The sequence below is a fragment of the Lissotriton helveticus genome, chromosome 4_1 (genome assembly GCF_964261635.1).
Source record: "Lissotriton helveticus chromosome 4_1, aLisHel1.1, whole genome shotgun sequence".
NCBI classification, from domain to species: Eukaryota; Metazoa; Chordata; class Amphibia; order Caudata; family Salamandridae; genus Lissotriton; species Lissotriton helveticus.
Window position 1 is genome coordinate 542,022,940 of NC_136063.1, and position 26,346 is coordinate 542,049,285.

At 47.3% G+C, this 26,346-nt stretch overlaps 1 protein-coding gene across 1 annotated transcript in view; it reads right to left on the reverse strand.

Annotated features, from left to right (window-relative positions):
- Positions 1-26,346, reverse strand: part of CRISPLD1 (cysteine rich secretory protein LCCL domain containing 1) — a 313,945-nt gene that overhangs the window by 21,876 nt on the left and 265,723 nt on the right. The gene's annotated exons all lie outside the window — the stretch shown is intronic.

Consider the following 26,346-nt stretch of genomic DNA (forward strand, 5'->3'; position numbering starts at 1 on the left):
GCAAGAGAACTGCAGAAAGAGGCAGGAGGGATGACAAAAGGGAAGAAGGGTGCAGAAAGAAGCAACATGGGTGCAGAAGGAGGCAAGAGAACTGCAGAAAGAGGCAAGACATTTTCAGAAACAGGCAAACGAGGTGTAGAAAGAGAGAACAGGGGTGCAGACAGAGGCAAGAGAGGTGCAGAAAGTGGGAAGTGGGGTGCAGAAATTTGCAAAAGAGGTGCAAAAAGAAGCAAGAGCAGTGCAAAAGAACGAACAGAAGTGCAGAAATAGGCAAGAGGGGTGTAGAAAGAGGCAAGAGAAGTACAGAAATAAGGAATAAAGGTGCTCAAAGAAGCAAGAGGGGTACAGAAAGAGGGAAGAGAGGGGTTTAAAGAGGCAAGAGAGTTGCTCAAACAGTGAAGAAAGGTGCAGAAAAAGGCAAGAGGGGTGCAGAAAGAAGGAACAGAGGTGCAAAAAGAGGCAAGAGGGGTGCAGAAAGAGGCAAAAGAAGTACAGAAAGAGGCAAGAGAGGTGCAGAAAGTGGAAAAGATGAGCAGAAAGAGGCAAAAGAAGTGCAGAATAAGAAGGAAAGGTGCAGAAAGAAGCAACAGAAATACAAAAAGAAGCAAGAGAGGCGCAGAAAGAAGCAAGAGTGGTTTGCACACCATTAGTACTAATGTAATACCCACATTTAGCAATAAGTAACAGGTGACCATTCTAGGTTTGCAAAGGGCCTTCCACCACGCTGTAACACTTGTTGCTGCATTTTTGTAACATTTGAGCCGTTTGAGCTAGAAACAAGATTGTGCAAAAGTCAGTGCAGCCAAACAGTCGCATAATTCAAGGGGCCTGCTCATACCTCTGACTAGGTCCAAAAGTGCTCCTCACTGGTTCCTTCTTTTTTTTGTCTCATTGAGTTTATAGTTTAGCTTCTATGGAAACGAGGTAGTCTCAACCTGAGGTTACCACTCCACAACACAGACTATCATAACACACAATTACTCTCAGTAACACATAATTCCACTCTATATAATTCCTATACACCACATACTTTCTATCCACATAATTTCACTGCACAACATACCACATAATTCCATTACACACAACCTACATCCACTCCACACCAAAAAACATTAATAAAACACTTTTACATTTACAACACCAAGAGCTCTAACTCTCGCAAATGCGAAACGTATTACATTGCAAATGCTTCTTTGACTAGTAGTTGCGTTTGCAGAGAGATGGAGAAGATGGGGCTGGGCCTCCAACCACTGCTCTGGAATTCCGCTGCTTAGGACTTACAGGAAGTACCAGGATGGCTTCTTGGTTCCCAAAGTCCCTCAGGAGAAAAGTGGACTTCCTCCCCCAACCCGTAGTGTGCCAGGAGGCACATTTGCAGAGTGGTGGAGAAAGGGGGGATGACCTCCAAAGACCTTTTAGCAAACCCACTGTGTGGGACTTACTGGGGGTAACAGGAGTGGTAGTTGCCCCCAAAGGACAATCTTGGGGGTCAACTACCCCCCCTATTACCTCCAGTAAATTCCACACAGCAGCATTAGTAAGTTTTCATAGCAGGCAACTCCCCCTTTGCCCACCAGTCTGAAAACACGCTCCCTGGTGCGCTCTTACATGGGGTTAAAGTCCCCTTCGCAGCTGGGGGTGGTTAGGGGGCCAACTAGCCTACCTGTTACCTCCAGTAAGCCCCAGACTGTGGGATTGCTGAGAGGTGGACACTAGGCCCGGGTGAAGCACTACGCTACGCTCGCGTAGTTTGTGAATTTTACGCAACTTGCAGCAGTCATTTTTTGGTTGCTCGCGGTCCTCAACAACAAGTTGGCGACCGCGAGCAAGCAAAATGACATCTTGCCGAGACTTTTTCCTCGTTCGCGATCAGCAACATCAAGTTGCTGATCGCGAGCGTGGAAAATAAACCTCCCTGGGAGATTCTCAACGCGGGGAGGACTGTTTTCTCATTGCGAGTGGTCGCATATGCTCGCGTCCGCTCGAGATGAGAAACTACCAGTCCGCGTTGAGAAAGCTGCCGCTCAAGGAAAAACCTCCTTGAGCAGCAAAAAACTACAGCTCGCACTGTGCAAGATACCGTTTTCAATGATTGCACAGTGCCGGATGCTTGTTTGCACTGTGCAAATCATTGAAAACGGATTCTTGAGCGTACCCGTAGGGTCCGTTTTACTTTTAAGAACATAATAGAATAAACCACGTCCTAAGCAGGAATCCCTGCACCACATGGTAATAATGTCCTGTGGCCCAGCATTGTCTACGATATAGAATAGGTGATGGTGACATAGTGTTAGAAAACTAAACACCAAGTGGTTATGTAACTCTACCAAATGGTGAGTGTCTTCCTATGTCACAACAACGTCAAAACGTAGTAAGAATAATCGTGACATAGTGTCTACTTCATGCTTTCTAAAGTAGAATGAACAGGTCCCCATGACCAGCCTTCCAAATACTACTACACTCTCATAAGGAAATACCTCTCTGTTTGATTTTCATTTTTTGCGAAAACTGTGCAGTGGATTAAATGGTGATTCTGGGCAAATTACTTAATCTCTCCCAGTGATAAAGTGCAGCTATCGAAAACAGCGTCAGGACGAAGAAGTAAAAAGGGGCAAAACTTTATTTATGAAAAAATAATTTCACCAACGTGAATGTTAACAGTGTTTCATTAGCTGGAAATTGCTAAGAGAAGCTGAAGAGAAACCAGCATTAGTAAATGCAGGAAAATATGCTGATGCCAATAGAAATGGAGGAAAAGTAAGCAGCACAGAATCACATGATGCTGCGCCAGCGAGGCTCGAACTGGGAATCCAGGCTCTCAAGTCAGCAGCTCTGGCTATTGCGCCATATCCTCTCCAACTCCTGTGATGGTTGTCAAGGAGTTCTTTCCTTCGTCATGGAGGGTGATTGATGAAAACAGCTCAGTATTCATATAGGCGAACCCAATGCATTAACAATGCCTGTTACATTAAACACAAATGGAGTTTTCAACTACTATACCCAGTATCCTTACCTTTTTTTAAGCTCTTTCAGTCTGTTAATTGTCTTTGAATTGTGAGGTTCCACCTCAGTTATGTGTCATATAGATTTTTCTTTATTCTCATATGTAGTCTCCTTTCTTTTGAAAGCCCTGAGGTAGACCTCCACTCATAGGACCCGATTCACAGAACTAACTTAAGACAAAATCTTAAACTTCCTACCATTTTGGTATTCACAGAAGGCACTTACTCATTTTGGTATTTGCAGAAGGCACTCACTCATTTTGGTATTCACAGAAGTTAGGATTCCTAACTTTAGGACTCCTAAATGCCTTCTGTGAATACTGAAAGTCGTAAAGTTAGGATTTTTCTCTGTTTAGGAGTAGTAAAGTGAGGACTCCTAACTTTAGGACTCCTAGGACATCTGTGAATACCAAAATGGTAGTAAGTATAGAATTTTGTCTCTGTGAATCGGGTCCTTAATTGTTAGGCCCACAGAATATCCAAGCGCAGCTGCATAATTTAGTGTGGTTGAGGGCACACCTGTACAAAGGGCAATAGAAGCCAGTTGATGCAATCTTGACAATTGAAGCCACTTAAAACAACAACCAATGGGGGAACACTGTATCCCAACGCCATAGGGACGGTTCTGGATATATAAAAAAAAATAATGAGGACAAGCTTGTATCTCCTATGCCTAAGGAAATCTATGTTAGCTACTTATCTTTGTCAAATAGATAGATGTTGAAATATAAATATCAGTTTTGTGAATTTATGTTCAATGTTTTTTCTGTTGCCTTAAATATGTTAATGTTTTTAGGTTCCGCCCACACATCGCTTTTTCTGTGCTTGAGAAATCTTTTGTTTTTGATATAAACATAAAGAGGGCATCCTCTCTTTCCTGGCTTTTCCTTGGTTCCTGTGCATGCCACTTACATTTCCTCCATTTCTATCGGCTGTAGCCTGCATTTACCAATGCTTTGTTTATGACGTTATGGCAGGATGATGCTAGGGTTCATGCAAAAGAGTCAATACCCAATCCTGTAGACGGCACTTGTCTCACAAGTGGCTACACCTAAAAGCCACTGTTTATGGAGAATACTTGTGTTTGGAGAGAGGTCTGTGACCTCTGTCCCCCTGGGCTGGTCACCCCACCGTGCACACTCCCCGTGAGTGAGCCCGTTCCCAAGTGCCTCTGCTCTCAGCTGTGCCCCCGACCGCCGGAACCTCTTGGATTGCGGTGATCCTGTGCCTCCTGTTACCAGCTTGCTCTCCCCTGCTTCCCCGCTTTTTTGGCTCTTGTAACTCTTGTAACGCTTTTTTGGCTCTTGTAACCTGCTTTGCCTCCTTGTACCTGCTTGCTCTCCCCTGTTGTGTGCAGCGCTATTTCGCCGTTTTTCTCCAGCCCCCTGTGTTTCCCTCGGCTGCTGTTCCCCCTCATTGGACGCCCAGCCCCTGCCACGTTTCCCGCCACCTCCCCGCCGCTGCCCCCGTGCGGCCCCGCCCCCTTCCCTTGCTCGCCCTCCCCATTCGCCACCCCGCTCCCGCCTCCCAGCTGACCCTCCCTCCCACGAGACCATAAATAGACTGTGTGGCCAGCGAGGCGCAGTGACCTCTGTCCCCCTGCGCTGGTCACCCCACCGTGCACACTCCCCGTGAGTGAGCCCGTTCCCAAGTGCCGCCTCTGCTCTCAGCTGTGCCCCCGACTGCCGGAACCTCTTGGATTGCGGTGATCCTGTGCCTCCTGTTACCAGCTTGCTCTCCCCTGCTTCGCCGCTTTTTTGGCTCTTGTAACTCTTGTAACGCTTTTTTGGCTCTTGTAACCTGCTTTGCCTCCTTGTACCTGCTTGCTCTCCCCTGTTGTGTGCAGCGCTATTTCGCCGTTTTTCTCCAGCCCTCTGTGTTTCCCTCGGCCGCTGTTCCCCCTCATTGGACGCCCAGCCCCTGCCGCGTTTCCCGCCACCTCCCCGCCGCTGCCCCCCTGCGGCCCCGCCCCCTTCCCTCGCTCGCCCTCCCCATTCGCCACCCCGCTCCCACCTCCCAGCTGACCCTCCCTCGCTCCGTCCCCCCCACTCTCCACATAGGGCAGAGTGGCAGACGCGCAGCGTTGACGCGCAGCGGGCGCGCCGATTGTGCGCCAAAGGTGCGCCAAAGGTAAGCCCGTCCGCGCCTGGACCGCGCCCAGCGCCCGAACCCCTGGCTCCCGCGGACCCCAGCCCACCCGCCGGACGAACGCGCCGCCACCCTCATCGCACTCAACACCGGCCGAATCCCGGGATGCTACCGAGCCACCCCGAGACGCACCCACGGACCCTTCAGCTGCCGCTCCTGCAAGTTCACCTGCACCCGGACCTGCACTGCACCAGCACCCACCAAGCCGAACACCAACAGCAACCACCTGAAGTGCATCCTGCTCAACACCCGATCTGTCCACAGGCACACCGTTCAACTCTGGAACCTCCTCGACATCACATCCCCAGACGTCGCCTTCCTCACGGAAACCTGGATGAACGCCTCCTCAGCGCCCGACATCGCCATCGCCATCCCAAGAGATCGCGCCAACCAGACAGGAGGAGGCATCACCATCATCCACAGGAACACCATCCGCATCACGACCAACACCGACGACACCCTGACAACCGCCGAACACCTGCACTTCCAGATCCACACCGACCCCAAGACCACCCTCAGAGGCACCCTGATCTACCGTCCTCCGGGACCACGCACTCAATTCAGCGAAGACATCGCCGACTTCATCAGCCCGCACGCCCTCCCCTCCGCCGACTACATCCTCCTCGGGGACCTCAACTTCCACCTGGAGAACAACAACGACCGCAACACCACCACCCTGCTTGACAACCTCGCCAACCTCGGACTCAAGCAACTGGTGACCACCCCCACCCACCTTGCCGGACACACACTCGACGCAGTCTTCTCATCCAGCAAAGACATCGCCTTCAGCCACGCCACCGGACTCCACTGGACGGACCACAGCTGCGTCCATTTCAGCTTCAGTAGGACCCCGATCCACCACCACCAACAACAGGTTGCACGAAGAAGCTGGAACACGATCACGGCCGACCAGCTCACCACATCCCTGAACCAGCACCCTCCCGCCAGCTCTGCGAACCCCAGCCAAGCCGCCGACAACCTCACAAAGTGGATCAGCAACTGCGCAGACGACCTCGCCCCTCTAAGGACCCAGCCCAGCAGACCCGGCAGCAAGAAAGCCCCATGGTTCACCGACGAACTCAAGAGCTCCAAGAAGAACTGCAGAGACCTTGAGAAAGCCTGGAGAAGAGACCCAACACCAGACAACAGGACCGCCCTCATGCACGCCACCCGAAAGCACCATCAACTGATTCGCACCACCAAGAAAACAGCATTCAAGGAACGACTGGACAACAACGCACACAACAGCAAGGAACTCTTCAACATCATCAAAGAGCTCTCCAACCCCAACGCCGCAAACAACGACGTCACCCCTTCGCAAGACCTCTGCAACTCCCTCGCCTCCTACTTCCACAACAAGATCGCGGACATACACAACAGCTTCAGCGCTCAACCAACGCACGCCACAACGGAACCACCGCCCCCCACCACCACCCTCCGCGCCTGGACCACGATCAGCACCGATGACACCATCCGGACAATGAACTCCATCCACTCCGGTTCTCCCACCGACCCCTGCCCTCACCACGTCTTCAAAAAGGCCGACGCTGTCATCGCACCACACCTGAAAGACATCATCAACACCTCCTTCGACACCGCCACCTTCCCCGAGAGCTGGAAGCATGCCGAACTCAGCGCCCTACTAAAGAAACCAACAGCGGACCCCACCGAACTCAAGAACTACCGCCCCATCTCGCTCCTCCCGTTTCCTGCCAAAGTCATCGAGAAGACAGTCAACAAGCAGCTGGCCGCCTTCCTTGAGACGAACGGATCCCTCGACCCGTCACAGTCGGGCTTGAGGGCCAACCACAGCACCGAGACCGCCCTCATCGCTGCCACCGATGACATCCGGGCCCTGCTCGACAACGGAGAAACAGCGGCCCTCATCCTCCTGGACCTCTCCGCGGCATTCGACACCGTCTGCCACCGCACCCTAGTGCAACGACTCAGCAACGTCGGAATGTGGTAAATAAAATATTACCCTGTCATAATTTCCTTAAATAAACAAAGTGTCATGCATTAAATGAGAGGCAGAGTCCGTGGTATCTGAGTCAAAGGGCTTTATTCTAATAACTCGAGTTAAGGGAGAATCTGTTCCATCACCTCTAAGGTTCAGGAAGGGTCTTCTAAACATTATTTTCTGATTACATATTTATACGTGCAATCTTGTACATAGGAGAGAAAAGAAGATAAGAGCATGTGGGCGTGCATGAGGGTGTACACTTGATGAGTCATAGGTGAGTCATAGGTGGGTGGATACATGGAGGGGGGGTTGCATGGCAGGCTGGAACTTTGCCCTACTTGTGCGTGCAACTTGATCATGACGTGCAACTGACGTGTGACTGGGGGGAAAGCTGACATTCAGTCTAGTAGAGAGGCCTTTAGTGTCAGGGCGACCAGCACGTCTTGTAATATCTGATATCTTGAGTCCGGGGATGTTTTATCTGAAGCAAAGGTCGCTCGTCACTAAGAGCCAGAGGGGGCATATATTTCTTCGTGCATTGCAATGGGGGCCGTGGGCTTTCTACGGATGCAAGCTCTGTAATTTACTTAAACGGAGACAGAAAGGCTAGGCCCTATCTCTGCAGACGGGTTCTGTTTACCTTCTTCACTGGGCAGGAATGTGATTCTGTACAACAAGCAGATAACTATTTTGCAAAACACTGTCTTGGCACCCCGTGCTGGGCCTCGGCTGAGCCAGAGGTATGCAAGGTCAGGGATACGTAACTGCAGCTCTCAGAGTGTCTGGAGACCTGGAGCCCTAATTCAGAAACAGGCTCAGGCTGAACCACAAACCGGGTTCATCGTGACTTATTTAAAAGTGCACAATGCAAATACATGGGCCTTAAATGCTAACTTAATATTTCTTACATGGGAGACTTGATGACTGGCATCCTAATGCAGGACGTAAATGCAGAGGCCTTGTGATTCAGGCCACTTAAGGGAAAATGCATGTATGACATGCACATACATTAAACATAGGGTACACGCAGGGGACATATTGGTCATGTAAAATTTCATTTTCCTCATTCCCTCCTTGTCCCCTATGTTACCCTTCAGGACACATCTATATTCATGAGACCGTATAGTTGATCATACAGCATCATTTGTTCATCTTCGATCCTTCGTACACGTGGATGTGGTACACAGGCAGTCGCACACAGGCCGCAAATGGCCGGGCCACACTGCAGACAGAGACAGCAGCCGAATATCATAAGCAGTATCATTCCTAGGAACGACAACACTTTCCATCCCCAAGCCGCTATTACACCCCAGAGCCAACTGGACCAAGTCCATGTGCCTGGGTCTTGATGTATATCATGAGCAATCTTGTGGAGTCTTGTTATTGCTGCGTACACAGATGGCGCGTTATTAGGGATGAAAATGCAGCAACTGGAGCCGATCACTCTAAAAGCCCCGCCCCTATCCGCCAGGATGACGTCAAGAACAAGGCGGTTCTGAAGAACAACAAGTCTCATGGCAGACTGCTCCTGGGTCAAATTCGCCAGAGCAGAAGCAGTCACATTCACTACTGCTTCCAGAGTCCTTGTTAACCTGCGTATCAGTTTACTGTTTTGGACGGGACCTATGAAGAAAAAGAATCCTTTGTTGAAATCTGTATATTGCTCCCAAGCTGTTTCAGTCTGATCTATCTCTGAGGAATCAGTCTCTCTCCTTTGTCTAACATGCTCTAGTCGCGAATCTCGATGATAATGGGATGGGGCCAGAAAGACTGGTGGCAGCAGGAACGCTATATAACATGTCCCACCCCAGTCTAGGGGCAGTTGTACATAGGCTGTCTGACCGCAAATGAAATAGGTATGGCGTGATGTTTTGAAAGAAGACTGTCCTTTATCGTTAAACTCTACTACAACTCTACACTCGCTGTGTCCCATATGTACTGAACCTTTCTTTCGAACACATAAATCACCTTTTACCGGTAGGACTGAAATAAATGGTGGACCTATATTTTGCATGGGCTGTGCGTTCAGCATTATAAAACTAACAGACGCATTTCCTTGCTCGTACTCTTCATTTTCTAGATCTGTTCCCTTCCTTTGGGGAAATCCGTCTTTGTCTGGAAAACATGCTTCATTCATTACTTTATTCAGGTTTCCATATATCCATTCATCTTGGTAAACTATGGACTTTTTGTCTAGTGAGGTCATTAAGGCAAACCATGCTCCGCACGAACCATTGTGGGAGAACGGTAAAGGGAAGAAGGGCAGAACTCCCTTCGTCTCTTGATAAGGTGGCAGTTGGCCACATACCCAGCAATCAGTCGCATTGCTGGTCTGATGAGAACGGTGTAACATTCGGATGAAAGTATTGTTACGCAGGGCAAGTCGATATGACAGTTCATGAGGTGGCAGGTCACTGAATGTATGCTCTACGGTGTTGTTAAGGGAAGAGTGCATATGTGAGGCAAAAGGAGGAAAGAAAACATGTAGTATTAAACTAACACAGATTATAACGATGCACAAAAAAAATAGAATAATCAAAGAAACTATACATCTACTATGTAATAGCTTACAGTATTTCTCTCTCATTTTGCTCTTTTTACTATTGTCGCATGCGATCTTATACATGTCAGAAATCTAGTCTAACCGATTCACCACCTAGTGGACTTAAACAATTAAACTTAGTCTGACTTACTAGATCGCAACTTAGACCTATACTCTTGCTGTGGAGTCTTTTCTAGCAAAGGCGGCGCAAGGTCTTTAATGTCTTTAATGTCTTTATTCTTTTCAAAAGTACCAGATTGTCCAAAGTATCTCTTGCAGTGATGAGCGTGAAGCCATCCCTTTCTTCCCTCGACCTTAATCGCAGTCCTCGTGGTCAGTAACACCAGTTTCGGCGTCTTCCAACGTGGCTCAAGGGGGCTTGATCGATCAAAATTCCGGACAAACACGAAATCCCCAGGGACTATGGCGTGTTCCTTGACCTGGGTGTTGTCAGGGAAAGCGGCAGCAACCTGTGAACGACAAGAGAGTAGTGCAGACATCAAGGAAGCCAGGTAATCTGTCAGCATGTTACTGTCAACATCAGTTATTTTCTTTTCTTAGGCATAGGCGTACCCCACATATTTGGCGGTCTACCGAAAACTACTTCATACGGAGATAGGCCTGTTCTGGAATGAGCTACCATACGCATGTAAAAGAGGGCAACCGGCAAGGCTACCATCCAATCCAATCCTTTTTCTGCACAAATCTTTGCTAGTTTCATCTTGATTGTCTGATTATGTCTTTCTACAAGGCCTGCTGCTTCAGGGTGTCGTACACAATGGAACTTCCAATTATATCCTAACAGAAGAGACACTTGTTTCATTAATTCAGAGGAAAATGGCTGACCATTGTCTGAGTAGACGACACGGGGCAATCCATATCTGGGGAAGAACTCACGCACCAATTGCCTGGCGGTTGTCACAGCAGTATAATCTGGAACTGGATACGCTTCTGTCCATCTAGATAGTGCACACACAACTACCAAGACATACTTGTAACCTCTACATCTGTCCATTTGGATGTAATCCATCTGGAGGACCTCAAAAGGGTGGTCAGGAGGATGAAATCCGCCTTGTTCCACCGGGATGCCTTTACCTGGATTGAACTGGCAACAGATCATACATGTTCGTACTTTCTGTTTCGCTGCTGCACGCAGGTGCTTGTTAAACCAGATATTCTGTAAACTGTCTATCATTGCCTTTTCTCCCAAGTGTGCTGGACTATGTGTTGTGTTTAGGATTACTTGTACCATGGAATCTGGAAGAAACCATGTGCCTTTTCCCTTAGTCATCCAACCTTGGTCAGTCTGGATCCCTCCTTGTTCAGTCCATTTCTTTATTTCATCTGTAGTGGCATGTGTCTGTATGTCGAGTACATCTTGAGAAGGATCTCTGACTGTCATACTTTTTGTCAGTAATGGTACTTCTGTCCTTGTCGTGTCTGTTGGTGTCTGGGCTGTAAGTTTAGCAGTTCGGTCTGCCAGGTCATTACCCTGGGAAATGGTGTCTGTAACTTTGGTGTGAGCTTTGCATTTCAGGATAGCTATGGCTGTAGGTAAATGTATTGCTTCCAACAGGGCTTGAATAAGCGGGCCGTGCTGAATCTTGGCTCCATGAGAGGTCAAGAAACCTCTCTCCCTCCATAGTACTCCGAAATCATGAACTACGCCAAAAGCATATTGTGAATCTGTATAAATGTTCACTCTTAAGTGCTTAGCTCTTATGCAGGCTTGTGTCAGAGCGATGAGCTCTGCTGCTTGTACTGACAGTGTGTCTATTCTTTGTGTCTCTATGACTTCAGTAGCAGTGGTCACGGCATATGCTGCTACTAACTCTCCTGCACTCGTTCTCATGCATGATCCGTCTACATAGAGTGTTAGGTCAGGGTCTGGAAGTGCAATATCTGTCAGGTCTTGTCTTGGTTTCGTCACTATATTCATTACTTCCACACAGTCATGTGGTGGTGCATTTACTGTACTTGAGGGCAAAAGTGTAGCAGGGTTTAGAATATTACATCGTCTGATCTCTATGTGTGGCTGAAACAATGTCAGTTCATATCCTGTCAGTCTCGCTATAGTCAAATGTTGTGTCTGTGTCCTGTTTAAGAGAACTTCCACTGCATGTGGTACCTGTACTGTCAGGGGGTGTCCCAGCACTATCGAGTCACTTTGTCTTATGGCTAGGGCTGTTGCTGCAACCGATTTCAGGCACGCAGGCAGAGCCTGGCCCACTGGGTCTAGTGTACTGGAAAAATAAGCACAAGGCTTGTGTTTTCCTGCTTGATCTTGTGTGAGGACAGATAACGCTGTTCCATCCCGTTCAGTTACGAAAAGCATAAAAGGTTTACTGTAACTAGGAGTCGCTAGAACTGGCGCTTGACATAATGCTCTTTTTAATTCCTCAAATGCCAAGGTATGTTCTTGTGTCCAAGGGAGGACAGTCGAAGACGCTGCCTCCTGTGTTGTCAATTGTATGAGTGGTTTGGCTAGATAGGCATACTGGGGAATCCATTGCCTACAGTATGAAGTGAGGCCAATGAAGGCCCGTACTTCCTTTTGTGTCTTAGGCTGTGAAAGGTTAGAAATGAGCTGTATACGTTCTGGTGTTAGCTGTCTACCATCCTTGGACAGCAAGTGTCCAAGGTACACCACTTGCTGTTCACAGAATTGCAGCTTTGAAGGGGACACTTTGTGCCCCTTGTCTGCCAGAAAGTGTAAAACTGTCAGTGATGCATTTTCGCAGTCTGGTTCTGATCTTGCTGTGATTAGGAGGTCGTCTACGTATTGGAGTAGAGCTGTGTTTGGAGGCATGCTAATACTGTCCAGCTGTCTTTTCAATGCCTGACTGTAAATGCTAGGGCTTTCTGTAAAACCTTGTGGAGCTCTTGTAAATACAAAGCTACGCCCTTTTAAACTAAATCCAAAAAGGTATTGGCTATCTGGATGAATGGGAACACTAAAGAAAGCATTTTTCAAGTCTATGACAGTGAAGAATGTGGCCTCAGAATCAATGGCAGTCAGTAATGAAGAAATGTCTGGAACCACTGGATATTGGGGTACTACACATTTATTCAATTCTCGTAGTTCAACAACTAGTCGGTACACTGGTAGTACACTAGGGTCAGATCGCTTAAGGACAGGAATGACAGGTGAGTTACATACATTCGAGTCAGTCTCTACCACTACTCCTCGTGAAATGAGCTCGTCAACTATTTTCAATAAGGCTATTTCGGCATCAGGTGGTAACTTGTATTGTCTAATACGTGGTAATACTACTCCTGCTTTGAGAGTGACATGGTGTGGTGTTATGTCCATGTAACCTACGTCAGTCGGTCCTTGTGCCCATAGGAGCTGTGGCACATTCTGGAGTCTGTGGTCAAAATCAGTCAGCACATAATGTCCCTTAAAATCCCGTAAGAACAGTCGCACTCCTTCTGGAGAACAACAGATAACTGCTCCAAGATCTTTTAATGTCTTCATACCAAGTAAGTTTTCTGGACATGATTTAGTAAGTAGCAAGTCTGTGGTACGTGACAGTGGACCAACCCTGAGGGAGACTGGCTTCGATACTTCATTAACAATAGGCTTTCCTGAAAATCCCAGGGAAACATTCTGTGAGCCCGAGAGAGGTGCCCCTGGAACCCCGTCATGACTGATGGTAGTTCTGCTCGCCCCTGTGTCAATCAGAAACTTTCGGTCCTGACCTAGTACACGACTATGTACGTACGGACCCTCTTGATCTACAGGAACTTCAATAAGGGGCAAGCCAACTTCCCTCTCAAGGCTGTTTCATGAGAACTGTTGATATTCTGGATAGTCTGACTGTGTGTACTGATACATTTGTGGTGTGGCATGAACAGGCGGTGGTGGAGGTGGAAAACTCGCTACTGTCTGCTGTGTGTTCTGTTGGGTGCTATTTTGTCTAGGAGTGTATTGTCGTTCTTTTGTCTTGCCTGTAGCTATATTGTGTTTCAGAACTGTACATTCCTTTACATAGTGACCTGGCTGTTTGCAATAATTACAGCTCCCCTTGACATGTGTCGTGTTAATCTTGTTCGTATTTGCTGGTACCGTTTGGGCAACCAGCACCTTCATTTTTGTTTCTTTCATGCGTCTCTTTTCCTGATCCTGCTCTTCTGTAATCCTGTTCTGGTGATATTGTAGCATCTGTAACATTTGTGAAGGGCTGTTTGCTTGCCAAGTACTCTCAACCTTCAGTACCCTATTCTTGATCTGGGGTAAGGAATTCTCTACTAATTTGCTCACGAAAAGATGTGGATATGATTCGCTACCTGGCTTAAGGCCACTTTTAATAGTAAAGCATTTCTCAAATCTAGAATAGAAATCACTCGTGTCCTCATCTTGTTTCTGTTTACAGGCTGAAATAGCATCCCAATCTTCCTTTTTCGTAATCAATAGTCTCGGTAAAACCTGTATCAGGAGTTCAGGCAGTTCCTTAGCTTTGTCCCCAAGACCTATTCCTGGGAGCCTGCCTTTGTCTTCTGTTTCCAGTGCAGCCCAACTTAACTTTTTCTCGCCTACCTCCCAGTCTTTTTCCTTAAGCTTTTCGTAAATACCTGCAGGCAACAGTACTTTCAGTAGCTTCAGAATGTCAGAGTACGTATAATCTCCTATGCGGAGGATGTCTTTTAATTCTCGATGAAACCCCCCTGGGTCTTTATCATGGCAGGGCAACATCTTTTTCATCTCTAGAATTTCTAATTTCGTCAAAGGAACATAAACATACACCCGTTGTAATACATTGTCCGCATTTTTGACGGGATGTACCTCTCGTAGGGTGTTCTGTCTGTCTACGTGTAAGTTATTTCTGTCATGATGTGAGGTTGGAAGCATACATGTAGTCAAAGAATTTATGTATTTATGTCGTTGATCCAGGATAACATTAATTAATTCAGTACCCAGGCCTGTCCATCTGTCTAGAAGCAAGTCGTCCAATAATTTATACAATTGACCGGGATCGGAATATTGACTCTCATACAACGTTATTAAATGTTGAACCATGTAAATACCAGCCAAATGCTGTTCGTTCGGTGGAAGGCTCAAGAAAGTCTGGGCCAATATATCACTGCTGTATATATTAGAATTAGACACCCACTGGGTGGCTGACCGGGCCAACTCCATTTCGTGTGGGGTGGGAGGTCGCTCGCTCCCTATCCGTTGTGTCAGGGCTTTTTCAGTAGCTTGGAACAGATTTTCAAGGGAATATCTTTCTTTTATAGCTGACCCCTGTTTACGGTAGTCGAGGCACTTGGGCCTGTCAAACCGTCGTGCATTACCTACATAATTCATTTTGTCTTCTACCTCTTCCGTTGATGACTCACCCTTCTCGTCAGACCCTGTTCTGTGTATTGTCAATATTTCCTTTTGTATTTTCTTGTACATGCTCTCTGTCTGTCCCTGTTTATCATGTCGACCGGCATCTATGTGGTCACTCCATTCTATCAAACCAGATCTTACATCTCCGTCACCTCCGTCTTGTTCCCTGATCAGGCAATTAATAATAAAACGTAGGATATAATTCTTAACCCCTACCTTTCTGTGTTGCATGGCTTGTACTATACAATCGGGTTCCTCCCCCGTTCTAATGAAACGGTACATTTTATCTAGGTGCTCTTTCATGTCTGGTAAGTTTTCCAAATATGCGACAGCTTGTCTCAGTCTTAGTGAAATCACAAGCATTGGACCTTTTCCTGGTTCTGGATCATATATACAATGTGGAATTGCTACATCTACAGTAGGTAACCCTCCTACTGCCCCTGGCCCTACATCGTCTTTCACGAGTTGCTGGAGCTGATCCGCTGCTGGAGGCGGAGGGAAATCTGTATTTGCGTAATCTGGTATGGGCTCGTCTAGATACGATGAAATGAACGCCTCGGATGCTGTCGGCTTTGTTCTACGTACTCTATATGGCACAGGTGGTGGCGTTCGCGACCTACTGGGTGTTTCTGAGGTGCTCACTCTAGCTAGTTCTTCTGAGAGGACGGGGTAAATACCAGTAACGACGGCATTTCTTTCTCTATCAACCTGTTCTAATTTGACCCGTTCCCCCTCCTCCCGTAGTTCCTTTTCTTTCGCTTTTTCCCCTGCTTGTTTAGTTCTCTCTGCTTTGTTCAATTCTTTCTCTGTTCTCCTATGTGACTCTTTGCGCCATAACTCAATGGCATCTTTCTGAGAGGGTCTTGATTTCTTTTTCCATAGCGCTTCCTCTACTCTCATAATGCATTCAGGATCCCATGTTCCCGAGACAGGCCATCTATATTTCTCCTCTAAGTCCTTTGTGTAATCTACCCATAAATCTAAAAACAAAATGGCGTCTAGCCCGTGCTTATTATACATAAAATGGCCAGGTGTGTCTCTGGGCGGGATGTTGACTGACTCTTCTAGTATACCTTTCCTGGTCCCTATCTGACGCAATTTCGAAAACAGCGGCATGTTGAAACCAACACAATGGAAATACAATACACATAGAATAGACTGAAACAATCAACAATCATTCACACTACAACATTAAAACACTAAAACAGATACAGTCTAACCTGATACATGGAATAAAACACATACTTGAAAACAGTTAACTTTATGCACTGGAATACAGTACAACCATACCGGTCCCAAAAATGAGACACGTCTTTACCGTGCCCACGTTTACCGTGGACCCGTCTTTACCGTGCCCACGTTTTACCGTGGACCCGTCTTTACCGTGCCCACGTTTACCGTGGACCCGTCTTTACCGTGCCCACGTTTACCGTGGACCCGTCTTTACCGTGCCCACGTTTTACCGTGGACCCGTCTTTACCGTGTTCAAATAAATGAACCCGTCTTGAACTTTATGCGTTCCCCATAGTGGTACTCACCGGGAAGCAGAACTTGAAGGCCTCGGAAACTTGATACTTGATACTACGCATGCGCCTCAGAACAGGTGGGCCTTCGGAACCTCGGACCTTGCTCTCTCACGGGTTGGGCTCTGGTTGGGATGATCCGCGATCCTCACCGCCTCGTGTGGACGCCTGGTCGCAGTCCGTCTCCTCTGTGGGCCTGAGGGAGTAAGCAGGAAGTCCCGCTGGCGTGTACACTTTGAAGTCCGTCACGGCTGTAGAAGGGAGCAAAGGCTGGACCTACGTCTCCGGCGTGTGGGGAAAGGGATCAAGTCCCTATTCGGGCGCCAGATTAATGTGGTAAATAAAATATTACCCTGTCATAATTTCCTTAAATAAACAAAGTGTCATGCATTAAATGAGAGGCAGAGTCCGTGGTATCTGAGTCAAAGGGCTTTATTCCAATAACTCGAGTTAAGGGAGAATCTGTTCCATCACCTCTAAGGTTCAGGAAGGGTCTTCTAAACATTATTTTCTGATTACATATTTATACGTGTAATCTTGTACATAGGAGAGAAAAGAAGATAAGAGCATGTGGGCGTGCATGAGGGTGTACACTTGATGAGTCATAGGTGATTCATAGGTGGGTGGATACATGGAGGGGGGGTTGCATGGCAGGCTGGAACTTTGCCCTACTTGTGCGTGCAACTTGATCATGACGTGCAACTGACGTGTGACTGGGGGGAAAGCTGACATTCAGTCTAGTAGAGAGGCCTTTAGTGTCAGGGCGACCAGCACGTCTTGTAATATCTGATATCTTGAGTCCGGGGATGTTTTATCTGAAGCAAAGGTCGCTCGTCACTAAGAGCCAGAGGGGGCATATATTTCTTCATGCATTGCATGGGGGCCGTGGGCTTTCTACGGATGCACGCTCTGTAATTTACTTAAACGGAGACAGAAAGGCTAGGCCCTATCTCTGCAGACGGGTTCTGTTTACCTTCTTCACTGGGCAGGAATGTGATTCTGTACAACAAGCAGATAACTATTTTGCAAAACACTGTCTTGGCACCCCGTGCTGGGCCTCGGCTGAGCCAGAGGTATGCAAGGTCAGGGATACGTAACTGCAGCTCTCAGAGTGTCTGGAGACCTGGAGCCCTAATTCAGAAACAGGCTCAGGCTGAACCACAAAACGGGTTCATCGTGACTTATTTAAAAGTGCACAATGCAAATACATGGGCCTTAAATGCTAACTTAATATTTCTTACATGGGAGACTTGATGACTGGCATCCTAATGCAGGACGTAAATGCAGAGGCCTTGTGATTCAGGCCACTTAAGGGAAAATGCATGCATGACATGCACATACATTAAACATAGGGTACACGCAGGGGACATATTGGTCATGTAAAATTTCATTTTCCTTAGGAATCCAGGAGAAGGCACTGGAGTGGATCGTCTCCTTCCTCGCCGGAGGAACCCAGAGAGTCCGCCTACCACCGTTCAGATCAGAAGCCTCCGAAGTCATCTGCGGCGTCCCTCAGGGCTCGTCGCTCAGCCCCACCCTCTTCAATGTCTACATGAGCCCCCTCGCGGCCATCGCACGCCAACACAACCTCAACATCATCTCCTACGCCGACGACACACAGCTGATCCTCTCCCTGACCAACGACCCCGCCTCCGCCAGAACCAACCTGCACGAAGGGATGAAAGAAGTAGCCGAGTGGATGACGACCAGCCGCCTGAAACTGAACGCAGACAAGACGGAAGTCCTCATCCTGGGCCCCTTCACCCTCCGCTTGGGACGACTCCTGGTGGCCCCCCGCCCTGGGCACCGCACCCAAACCAACAGACCACGCACGCAACCTGGGCTTCATCCTGGACTCCTCCCTCTCCATGACCAGACAAGTCAACGCAGTCTCCTCGTCATGCTTCAATATCCTGCGCATGCTACGCAAGATCTTCCGGTGGATCCCCACCGACACCAGGAAGACGGTCACCCAGGCCCTCATCACCAGCCGCCTGGACTACGGCAATGCCCTCTACGCCGGAACCACCGCCAAGCTCCAGAAGAGACTCCAGCGAATCCAGAACGCCTCAGCCAGACTCATCCTCGACATCCCCCGACGCAGCCACATCTCCGGACATCTGAGAGACCTGCACTGGCTCCCCGTCAACAAGAGAATCACCTTCCGCCTCCTCACCCACGCACACAAAGCCCTACACGACCAAGGCCCAAGCTACCTCAACAGCTGCCTCAACTTCTACACTCCCACACGCCACCTCCGTTCGACCAGCCAAGCCCTCGCCGCCGTCCCCCGCATAAGAAGAGCCACCACGGGAGGAAGATCCTTCTCCCACCTGGCCGCCAAGACTTGGAACTCCCTCCCGACCCACTTCCGCCTGACCCAAGACCACCTCGCCTTCAGAAAGCAGCTCAAGACCTGGCTGTTCGAGCAGTAGCGGACCCCCCCTCCCGATGCGCCTTGAGACCCTCCGGGTGAGTAGCGCGCTATATAAATGCAATGATTGAATGATCAGTAAAGATATTCGTGATAGTAATTCCAAAAATTAACAAACTTCTTTAAAGCATTTTGTGCTGTATTTATTTGTATTCTGTATTTTTGAAGACTACAACACAGGTAGTTTGAAAAATACTGAATAATACTAATAAATGCAGTTTAAAAGTTCATTGATTGTTGGAATTACTATTAGTATTTACCAATGTTTTTTTTTCTTGTCCTCATTCTGCCAATTTACTTGTTGGCTATACTCCCTTTCCATCTCTGGTATACCAGGCCAGGTTAGAGTCATTCCATTGAAGACTCAAAAGCTGTCTCCACTTCCTCCCTTCACTTGTGTGCCGTTAACACAGGAGGAAAATAGGATCGACAGCTGTTCATTGGCTTAATCATTGGACCCCAGGGTTTGCATCCAGTCCACCAACTTAATCCATACTTTTCCTCAACTACTAGAGTCACATGCTAGGTCCTGTAAGCTTATATTAACAATGCTGTTTTTGCACTCCTGAAAGGGAGGTAAAACACTCGATTTCCATGATTTACAAATTTCCCGTCTTCCTAGGAGAATTACATAAAAGATCAATCTTGCATCCAGCCTACTAACGCAGGTAGTATTATCTAGGCATATACCAGAAAATACAAGGAGGGGGCTTACCCTTACCGTATTGCTTGTAACTTCTGTTAAAAATTCCCAGACCTCAAGCCAAAATGTAGTAATCTAAGGGCATGTTAAAAACATATGAAAAGTATCAGCTGAAGGATCTCCACATCATGGGCATGCATAGTGTGTTCCTGAAAATGTTTCTAATCTTGCTGGGGACCTGTATACCCTATAGACACTAAAGAGATGATTGTGTTTCAGGCAAGCCGGTTTAACTGTCTCCCTTAACGTCGCAAATGAACCCAACCAAATATCGCTCATGTTTATATTGGTCTCTTCATTGCCCCAAAGTTTTTGGATGTCTTTATCCAAGTCGTCTTCTGCGTTTACTAAGGTGTGATACCACAAAGCAACCTCCTTCTTAACAATACTGGTTTTTATTGCTTGGTCTAATCAAGAATCATCATCCACCTCATTCCAATCTTGAGTTGCCCACCATGCAGAGAGCTAGTAATGCTTAAATCTAGTTAGTTGGCCCCCTGAAAGTAGACTCAACATCTCCCACTGACTGAGAAATGTCTGCATTCATCAGTGGGAGGCTAAATGAATCTTTCAAACACTCCAGGGTCCCTTGTGATTTCCACATCAGAGCCCTAGATGAGTAGCTTTTTCAGGAAAAAAAAACATACTTTCAAAGCCTCAGATAAAATCTTGAGTTGTACTTTCTTTAAAACCTCGGGTCCCCAAATTTAAATAAAAATTGATATTTCCCTCCTTTATATCACTAAACATTGCCCCAAAAAGAATTCCTATTGCTGAACTATCTGCTTTATTTAAAAGCATCCAGCAGTTCTTAAAGAGAAAAGCATGCCCATAGATCATCAAAACAGATAGTGCCAGCCCACCCTTCTCCAACCTCCTCCTTAGTCTTTTCCAAGATATGTGAGACCCCTTCGAAGCCCAGATTAAGCTACCTATCCTTCCTTGTAGTTTAGCAATCTCCCTTTTATCAAACAATAATGGTATGGAATTAAAAAGAAAATGGACTTTTGGTAAAATAATCATTTTAATAAGGTTTACCCTTCAAGAAAATTTGAGGGAGGTTAGCCCACCTAGCCAACAATCTCCCTACCTCCTGACTGATCTTTTTCCAGTTCACAGTGATACTTCTGCTAGTTTTCTGTGTAATTATAATACCAAGGTAGCACATACGCGATTTTGCCTGCAGGGTTTGCTTTGGTTGGTTCCATTTCATAATTCCTGTCTTATTTCTGTTCACCTTATATGCAGATATCTTTCCAAACGCTTCTGCTTTTGCCATTAAGGTAGGAATTGCCCTATTGAGGTTTAACGTGTAGAGTAAAAGGTCATCAGCGTATAAGGCTAATTTTATCTCAAGAGTTCCATAAATTAGGTAGTACACTAATTTAGGTAGTGGCCTACCTAAGGGTAGGACACTACCCTTGTTCCGTAAGGAACCTTGATTAAGGTTTTAAGTACCGCCATTGTTTTTGGTGGGGTAACATTTGACTTTGGAGGTTCTATCCAACTCCTAACTTAAAACTATATTAAAGTCCGCTTCAAGTATAATGGGGGTATTAGATGTTAAGCAGCCTGATTCAAATGTAATGAATGGATCTGGGTTATCCTCATTTGGGGCGTAATAGGAAGCAACCACTGCGGACATTCCTTGCTCTTTATCTTAGCTAATATCCACCTCCCAGAAGATTCTGTCTGATAGCTTTCCAGTATAATACTGGAATTACTTCTTATAAGAATTGCTACCTCTCTCGTGTTACCACTTTGATCTGAGCAAGCGATGTGCTGAACCTAAGCCCATTTTTTTAATACACTTTTACATTCATTTTTGATTAAATGGGTTTCTTGAAGTAATATAACCATAGCCTCAGTTTTCTTAAGAAATTCCATTATTTGAGCTAGCTTCCTCGTGGATCTTAGGCCATTAATGTTCCAGGATATAAAGTGAACCATACTCTTATTCATCTATCAATGGTCGGAACTCGCTTCCTACCTACCCCTTCAAAAATAATCCTATTTAGCGCCGTCCTATGTAAGCATAAAACGACTAACGAAGCCCCACATCCTATCGGGATCCACCAGCTATAAGACAGAGTAAGAACAATATTTTTTATTTCTTTTCTCTCACATGCTCCCAACCACCCGTGTCTCACCCCCCGCCCCACCCCCCTTGGGGAGCCCCCCTCCCTGTCTGTTAGGCTAATGCCTTTGAGGTGTCCCCGTGCAGATGATTCAGCGAATCTCTAAAACAAACTCAATAGCAAAATAAAACTTGTTAATATACATTACGTGCGCGTTTGTTACTTGTGTTTGTGGCAAAAACTAATACCTATCTCTAAATGTCTAACTACATGCGTTCATTCCACTCTTCTATGAATATCATTGTGCATCTATATACATATATTTATCGGCGTTCAAATCCCTACTCTGGACTTTCCATCAACTTTAACAGGGCATCAACTTCTTCAGGGTCTCTGATATTGTACATTTTGTTTTGCCACATTATTTTTAACATGGCAGGAAACTTCATATGCACTTAGGCCTCCCTAGAGCGTAATTCACGCATTTTAGCACCTAAGGCCCACTGCCTCTGGGCAGTCCTCTTATCCATGTCAGAGCAAATTTGATAAATGACGTCTCCAAATTTCAATTGCCGTTCCTTCAGTGCTCGCCCCAACACTAACTCCTTGATCGAAAAAGTAAGGAAGTTTAAGATCTTCCTTGGGGCCTTTCTCCCTGGATGGAGCCTATAGGGGTCTCTATGTACCCTTTGATGTTCTCTTTCCCTTTCTTCTTTAATGTCCGAACCTTCTGCGTTTTCCGACACCCCCAAAATGCGGACATTATTTCGCCTAGCATGTAACTCAAGCCTTTCCAGGTCTTCTTGTAGAGTCTTATTTTCTTCTTTGAGTCCCGCTATCTCCTTTGAATTTACTGCTGTAACCTAACCCAACATCTTCACTTCCTCTTCCAGAGCTACCGTATGCAGGGCGATTCCATCAGTCTTCTGTACGAGAATCCCACATTTTCTTTGAATATCCTTCTGGTTGTGTTCAGAAGTCTCAAACTTAACCAGCATGTCTTGCCTCAAGTTAAATAGTAGAACTGTCACCTGGGCCCCTAAAGAGGCCCCCTCCGGTAAACTATGATCTACCCTAGGGATCTCATCATTGCCCCGGGGTCCTGCATTGCTGATTCTATTCACAGACACCTCTCCTCCTTGAATACATTTTGCCGTAAGTAGGGGGGGGGTGAGCAAAGGAATGCTTGAGGAAATAGGTGGACTAGATGAAGTGTCTTCTAGACTCTTGGTTGCATTCTCTAGAAGGGGGGAGAAACGATTTTCAAGACTCAATGGTTCAGTCTGCCTCCCCTGTGCCCCTCTGCCCCTATATCTTCTTTCTCATCTCCTGTGCTCCCAATACACTCCTCAGCCCCTGCTGAACCTGCCACTTGTTCCATAATTTTGAAGTAGGACCTGAGGGAGGGGGGAGGCTTAGAAAGAGACCTTGTTTCTCTTGCTCCACACTTTTTAACTTTACCTCCTTTAGGGGGCTTCTTAACAGGGGTTACAGCCTGAGAAATGCTTGCTGACTTCCCCCTTCCAACTGCACTCTTCTTTTCGGGGGCGGGGCATAGAAGGTATCTACTCCTGCTTGCTGGTAGAGATTGTGCACCCCTGCCTACTTCACAGGACCACCGGGGGTATTTAGCGCCTCTGTTTTGTCCCGGTCCATTGGGGGACCCCTAGTGCCACTTAATGTTCCTGTATTTTCCGAGCTCAGAATGTTAGAGGATAAATCATGAGATATAGGATTTTCCTCCATAGACCCCCACCCCACTCTGAGACTGGGGCTTTGCTCAAAGACTACTGTAGTGCTGCGTATACTCCCAGGGCTACGGGAACACCCTCCCTTACCAGGAGTGTGTCAATCTTTTTGCCACCCTGTAACTGCCATATGCATAGCCCGCAAGGTTTCGTTGGAGCCCTTCTACCCCTACAATGCAGCCCGCTATTATTAGTTGGGAGCTCCTCAAAAAATCAGCCGTCCGGCTTCAGCTCCCTTGGGAGGCGGAGTTATGTCTCGCGGCCGAATTTGAAAGAACAACGAAGCCCATATGAATAGTGACCTGGCAGCCACCCGAAGACCGTTTAGCAATAATTTAATCTTTGTGCAGTGTCAATGTCCATTTAACAAGCGTTACGCAGCTTCGCCACCTCGCCTTACATTAGAACGGCGATCCTCCGCTCGATCCGCTCTTCTGCTGCACGGCGATTCTACCGACCGGCGTTAGCCGCCCACTTGTTCCCCGGTCACGTGGTGAAAAGCAACCTCTCACCAGGAACTCTCTCACTCTTAGTATTTACCAATGCTTGTTCCCCGTCTGATTCTCTTCAGTTTCCCGCCACTAAAATACTGTTGACATCCACTTTTTCCTTTTACTATTGCAGCATATTTATATGAATAATGTGTCACCCAGAGTGATTACGTGATTGCATAGAATCAGAGGATATTGGGTGGCGCCGCCGTGTCTTGAACCGGGACCTCTAGCTCTTGAGTCAGCAGCTCTGGCCGCTGTGCCCCATCCTCTTCACTCCTGTTTTATCTGTCAGGGATATCTTTCCTTCTCCTTGACGATAATTGATGAAAACAGCTCTTTATTCATTACATTGGGGAAACCAATGCATTAGCAATGCTTGTTGGTTTAGCTGCTATGTTGAAAGTTTTGGGGTGATTTGTCAAGCTGGGTCTAAGAATAAAGGGGGTTCCCAAAGCATGTATTCCCCATGTTTATGGGTATTTTAGATTTTTTTAACACAACTACAGCCCAAACTGATGAACCAAATTACACCAAGTTTGTCCGAAAGCTAGAAGTTGGTCCAGAAGGTGTGCTTTTTGTGATTTCGTGTAAATCCGTTCAATACCACTAACATTTTATTGGCTGCCAACACTTCAACCAGGAAGTGTTGGACGCCATCTTCATTCTCTGGTAGAAGCTGAGTCCCAGAAACAAAGCTATGGGGTCAGGGTAGTAATACCCTGACCCCCACCCCAGTGATGGAGATGGGGTCCTTTAGGGGCCCCTCAATGCAAAAAGCATTTTTTATTTTAATTTTGACAAAGACTTGTGGGTGAAACCTCAGCAAAAAATTTAAAAAAGCAAGCTTGGACTGCTTTAGAATGACCCCCGGGTGGGCCTGGTCCCGGGGGCCTATGGTACATATTGGAGGGGGCGCACAGGCCCCCCTCCTAGGGTTTATCAAAGCCCCAGGGACTGCCACCTCCCTGGGGATATTTTCAATAATATGGGGGGACCTCTGGGACCCCCCCTGCCCTGGGAACCACCACCTCTCCAGGGCTTTGTATGTTTGGGTTGGGGTAGCCTCACAGAACCCCATGGGCCTGGGGACCAACAACTCCCTGGGGAGAGTAATTAAAATGGGAGGGGGGCTGCCTGGATCCCCCTCCCGGGCCATTCTTGGCCCCAGGGACCACCATTTCCCTGGGGCAGGCCCCTAGTCAAGAATGGAGGGGGCCTAACCCCAGGGCCTGAGCCATTTATTTATTTGGCCCTAGATGGTCCTGGGCAACGCCACCCCAGGTCTGGCTCAAGCAATGCCAGAGGTGCCCAACCACGGGGACATTGCAGTTTGCATTGCTCCCACCATGTCATAACAAACAAGTTCTCTGCTTTCAGCAAGTGAGAGCAAAACAATATCTCACTTGCTGAAAGCAGAGCATATCTGTTTCTCTGCCTGCTGTCAAGTGAGCAGGGAAAGACATTGCTTTGAGATCCAGGAAGCTGCATGTTCAGATGCTCCCTAGGTCTCAAACCAGTGCCGGCTCCCGCAGAAGGTGAGGAGCCGGCAGGGACCCCCCACTGTCCCCAATAAAGTGGCCAGGCCCTGGGGCTGAAAACGGCCCAGGGAGGGGGGTCCATGCGGGTCCCCCTCCCCTTTAAAAAATGTTTTTATTAATGGATGACCCCAGGGGTTGGGGTCCCTAGGGACGCCATTGGGCTGGGGTGGGGGCCATGAGACCCCCTTCCCCTTTTATTAAAAAAAAAAGTTCTGTTTATTCAACAATTTGATCAGGACAGTACAAAGAATTATCAATAATTACAGTGAACGCAGGGCCTAGCACATCAGCATGTGCTGGATCTTGAGTACCAAAATATCCCTAGGCTGGGTTTGACAAAGGAGCATCTCATCCTGCTCTATGTGTAACAGCTTATCAAAGAGCGTAGGGACCATTTCCAGGTCCTGGGCTGCCCTGCTAATTTCCTGTGTATCCCTCCCACTGCTCCCACACCATCTCCCATTCCCTGGGACAGCATCTACTTTGATATATGACTTTTATGGCCTGACTACACCAATGCAGGTATTGTTCCCAGGCTGATAGGTTTGGTGGGAGGTCTGCAACCCAAGCCCTTCCTATGTTCCTTTTCGACACTACGTATGACAGATGAGCCACTTATTCTGGTTTTTAGTCTAGGCCTCTTTGCCCATTACACACAGGAGAAGCCATTACCCTTCCAGCGAGATCTCTAAACCTGTGACCTCCGCCATGACCCTTGTAATCTCTCTCCAGTATCTTTGGATAAGTGGGCATTGCCACAGTATGTGGAAAAAGGTACCCTTGCTTCCGCAGCCCCTCGCACACTTGTCAGTGTTGCTGTGTCCCCATTTATACATAA